Source organism: Pinus tabuliformis, chromosome 7, assembly GCF_031772625.1.
Source record: "Pinus tabuliformis cultivar Carrire ecotype Pingquan chromosome 7, CPIR1, whole genome shotgun sequence".
Lineage (NCBI taxonomy): Eukaryota > Viridiplantae > Streptophyta > Pinopsida > Pinales > Pinaceae > Pinus > Pinus tabuliformis.
In genome coordinates this window covers 212,793,403-212,799,025 of record NC_142293.1, presented here as the reverse complement: position 1 = coordinate 212,799,025, position 5,623 = coordinate 212,793,403, and positions in this window count along the sequence as shown.

Below are 5,623 nucleotides of genomic sequence, written 5' to 3'. Positions count from 1 at the left end.
CTTCTCTGATAGGAGAGAGTGGCTGTATGCTTCTAAATTTTTCTTTTATTGCTCTGACTGCTTGGGTGCGGTCATTATTCCATGGAATTGGATCTTTCTGAAGCCTTTTATTTAATAACTTTCTTTCCTATGCACAATGGTTCAGAAACTTAGAGATATAATTCAAACTTCCCAAGAATCTCTGCAACTGATTTTTATCTTTGATTTCATCAGGGAAGTGATCTAAAAAATTTAAACTTCTTTGGATTACAGTATAGGATCCATATTGTATGTTGTAACCCAAAAATTCTATCATTGGTCTGAATAATTTCATCTTGGATTCTGATAATACTATACCCATTTCTTTGACTCTTCACAAAAGCATTTTCAGATGCTTAATATGGTCAGCAATATTATCAGAATGAATTAGTAAATCATCAATGTACTTTTTCAAGAATTCCCCCATTCCTTCAAATGTTTCATCCATTATTCTCTAGAAGGCTGAAGGAGCGTTGATCAGACCGAATGGCATGATGTTCCATTCATAATGTCCTCCAGGAATAGAGAATGTTGTTTTCCATTTATCTTCTTCTTTAATTCCGACTTGCCAAAATCCAGATTTTAAATCAAATTTGGAAAATATTTTTGATTTTGATATTTGGGCAAGTATGGAGGATGGCTTAGGCAAAGGGTAAGCATCATAATCTAGTACACTATTTAGAGGCTTGTAGTTAACAACCAACCTTGGCTTACCTCTGGCCATTTCTTCATGCTTATTGACATAAAATGCAAAACATGCTATTGGGCTCTTGCTCTTTCTGATGAGTCCTTTCTTTAGGAGATCCTTGATCTTTGCTTTGCACATTCTCATCTGATCTTCATTCATCGCCAATTCTTTAGATCTCCTTAGCTTATCGCTCAAATCCTTTTTGAGGGGAAGTTCTACTTCCTATTTTTTGACATGCCAAAAGGCATTCAGGTCGTCTGAGCAACATTCCTTAAATCTAGCAGTGAGGTCTGTTATCTCTGTGGCATACTTTCCATTGTCCAAATGTTCTTCTATTTTTAATATTTCCTTTTTCACTTCCATATTTGCTAAAAGGTTCTCCAATGTTTCAATTCTTTTTATTCTATTTGGCGAGTTGGAATTTATCAATGGGAAAAATATTTCTTTATTTCCTATACAAAAGAAATAACCATACCTTTGGCTACTCTCATCAAGCTTTGCTCCATGCTTTTTGAAATTCTGGAAAAAAGGAGTTCCAAGATACATGGCACAGTCTATACCTGGAACTACTGGACAAACTAGATGTACTCCTACTTCATTAGTTAGGAAAACATCTACTTCTGCTTCATGTTTAGTGGCAATCTCACCACTTGCAGTGATAACTCTGGGACAAGCAGTTGGTCTTCGCAGATGCATGCTGACCACTGTGTTGCTGACAATATTTAACCTGGATCCAGTATCCAACAATACCTTCCAATATTCAAACTGTCCTCCGATCTTAACTTTCATTTTGACACAATACATAACATCACGATTTAGGGTATTGCATCCAAAATCTGTTCTGTCTTTCTCTTCTTCTTCTTCTGGACTTTCTTGGTGCTGAACTGGTTTTGGATGATAAGTCCAGTTCTCTGTTTTTCTAGACAATTCAGGTCCCTGAGATGTTGAGGCAGATGCTGACTGAGCATTCATCAATCTTACTTGTAATTCATTGTGTTTTTCTATGCACAATCTCCTGTTTTCTTTTATTGTCTTTCTCAGATCTTTGATTCCCTGATGAACTCTAGGCAATCTTTGTTGCAAATCTTTGCCAAAATATTCATTTCTAAACTACCGTGTTAAAACTTCAACTGAGAATAGGGTAGCTGGAGGCACATACCCTTTATTAGGAGACCTCTTTGATTCAGAAGGTGCCTGCTTCAAATGTTCTGTCAATAAAGACTTGTACATATTCTTTATTTGAGGTTCAGTAGCATTCAACATTTGTGCAAAAATATTCCTACTGGTCTCATCATAGTCAGATTTCATCATTTTGACTGCATTGCATTTACAGACGTCAGGGTCGCTGCAATCACAATCTCTACATTATGTACAATGAGGATCCCTACAAAATTCATCTTCAGAAGAATCTTCAGAGTCAACAAAATTCAAATCAAATTCCGATTCTGAATTAGAGGAAATGATTTCATCACAACTACTGGGCAAGTCAAAGAAATTTATTTTTCCTTTTTTGTTTCTATAGTGAAATTTCTTCTTTGATTTTTCTTTCCTCTTTTCTGGGCAATTTGGAGTTGTGTGGCCTTTCTGGTTACAATTGTAACAATTGATTTCTTTGTCTTTAGAAAACATCTTCGTATGTTTATATGGCTTTGTTTTAGTATGTTTTCTCTTTGGTTTTTCTTGGGAAAACTGGGAATTCTTCTTTCTGAAATGCTTTTTCTTGCGTCTATGCCCCTCAGAATTGCCAGCTTTGCCAAGGTACCATTGCTTACAGAGCTGCTGATAGCCATGCGGCTTTTTAGGATTAGTGGCTGCTCTAGCAATCTTCATTTGTGAACATAATTCAACAATAATAGCTTTAACAGCTTGCCGTATTACGCCAAATTTGTAGTCACCAACCTTCCCTGGTAATTTATTCACAATGGCAGAAGAGACCCACTGGGGAAGTGATGCTACAAAAATTTCCTTCCATTTTGGCTCACGGATAAGATCTGGATTCAAAGTGTGTAACCTGTGAAGGAATTCATTAAAATATTCTTCAAAATGTTGCATATTATGCAACTTCATGGCAAGCAAAGTTATAGTAGTGATGTCATTGGTTATTTGAGGGAAACCAATGAAATTGACTGTAATTCCATAGAGGAGTTTTCCTATCATGTTATTGACAGACACATGGGTAACATGATCTATATGTGTAGATCCGTCTTCATTGAGAACAACAACTTGTTCCCATGTAGGAAAAAGTACTGGGTCTTTAAGGGTCTCTTCTTTTAGCAAAGAATCTAAGGAACCCTCAAATCCTCCAATAATTATCCTTGTGGCATTAATGGGACCTATATCATCTGAAAGATAGGTCCTATAAAAAACAAGCATGGAATGCATAACAAAAATGATTTCAGCATCAGTATAGTTGTCTATATTCCATGAATATGTGGCATTAGCGGACCAGTCCTTATGATATTCAGATTTCATAAGGTCTCTTCGGTCAGGGGCAGGATTCCAGGTAGTTTCCCATCGAGATCTGGAAGAGGTAGCATTTACCTGGTCTTCATCATTATCAGACTGCTCTTAGTCCGAGATAGATAAATTATTGATACAAGCCTCAAGGTCTTCAATTTATGGCTCAACATCAATCTTATGGATACTTGTATCAAAATCTTCCTTTTCTTCTTCATCTCTGGAGGATGAACCAAATACGAAATCAGTAGAATCTTTGCTGGTTTTTTCAAGTTCTTTAGATTTTGAAACTATTTGGCTAAGACTGAAGAAACTGGGATTAGCAAACAAAGAATAGGGGTGAGTAGAATTAGGAGGTGGAAAGTTTATGGAACTGGGAGTTCTGATGAGACTTTCCATAGAAGGGGTGATGGAGTAAGGAACAGAAGTCTTGGGTTCTGAAAATAAAGTTGTAGATTTGTAGGTTTCTACCTGAGGTTTCTTTTTTAGAGATTCTACTCCTTGAGATACCTCCCAAACTTGTCTCTTAACAATATCCAGTGAAGTGCTGATTTTGACAATTTCTTTTCCATGAGCAGAGGCGGCTTCATGGATCTTTCTTTCTGTCTGTAAAGATAGCTTATCAAGACTCTGTGCAAGAGTCTTATCATTTTCTGCTAAAGTAGTTACACTACTATTCAAACAGACTGTGTTATAATCTTGTTTCTGCAAGATTCTTTCAAGCATAAGTTTCATCTCTGAATTAGCAGTTTCTACTTTATCAAATTTAAATCTGACAAATTTTTCAAGACTGGACAAAGCTAGATTAGTCCAGTTGGTAGCAGCGACTGAATCTCTTGCTGCTAAAGTTGATTCATCTGAATGAGATGGAATTAATTTATACAATTTTCCATCTTGAGTTCTTAGAACAAAATTCTTCCAAGGGGGAAATTCTGTATCTGTTTCCAATATATTTCCATCAAGGAGTTCCCACTTGTGTTTATTTGGGGTTCCAGTCCGCATCATATTTACATGGAGTTGGGAACAAATTTTTCTTAGTAATTTCTCACCTTCTGTTTGCACAGAAATCAGAGATCTGGGAATATTTGGCTTATTCATCATACTCTGAATTTTTGGTTGGAAAACATGAGCTTTCAGAGGTGGAGGAATTACTACTGGATTTTCTTTCAACTTTTCTTCTACAAACTTTTCTGGATCCTTGATTCTTTTTTGCTTGGCTTGGTTTCTAAATTGCTTAATCAAGGATTGTTTTATTATGTTTGCAGAAGGATAATACCATTCATAGAATGATATCCATTGGTTTTCTGCCTTCATCCATTCTTTCCATCTCTCAACATTCTGTTTGTTGAAGGCAGGACGATCATCTTTTGGAAGAAGTCTCACTTCTTCGATGTACAAATGTTCTTTTTCATCTGTGAACATATCCCAATTGAACATTTTCTTTTTCCATTGATCTTCTGGATCATATGGACTGATTCCTTTAAAAATTTTTAAAAAGGCAATTATCTCTAAATCAGAAGGGATCTCCACATGATTTGGAATTTTGTCAATGGGATTCTTCCTATATGCAGGAATAGGTGAAGAATCAACATAGCCTAAACCACAAGTAGAAGAACCAGAAACTGTATGTACAAGCAGTTCTTCTTGTGGGTTAAAGAATACAACTTTTTTGTAGCTTTCTTCAGCAGAGTCAGATGGAGGAGTGAATATGATCATATTGATTCTGTGACGATCTGAAGACTCACCATGCGGTGTAGGTGGTTCTGAAGAAAACTGGCAAAATGTCTTAGAGCAATGTGGATGGTCATAGACTGAGCTGAATCGCTGAGAAGGGCCAGGTTGTGAAAATAATCTTCTGATAGAATCATATACTGCTTGGTCAATTACAAAATGCGGAGGAGCTTGAGCTTGGGCAGGATGTAATTGGCTGACTGTTGTTGGAACTGTGGTTACGGTGGATGAGGATCCACCACGCTGAACTGTGTTTACTCTAGGAAACCTGGTGATAACTTTACTATCCATTTTTGTGATAATGGTTTGGGCAGCAGATATATTCTTCTTCTGAGGTTTTCCCCAATCAGTAACCTAGTCATTTGTAGGGCACAAGTCATTGCGGGACATATAGACTGGTGCAACGGGGTTACAGGCAGAATCATACTGTATTAGGGTTACTCTGCCTTCATCCATATCGGGCGAATGTAGTACAACAAGTATGGTGGTATTATAAAAATGGACATAGTTAATATAAAAAATGGCCAAATTTTTTGATTTTGACTTAAAATTTTCATATCCTGCAATCTAGATACCTAGAGTTAGGAGTTGCAGAATATTAGGATCATCTAGAGCAACAGAAAAATCAGGGAAAACATCATACAGTATAGGACCTTTAGAGAGACTAGTTTCAATACCACCTATCATGGCTTGTGTGAAGGTAGTCCATCGATTATCAAATAGGGCTGA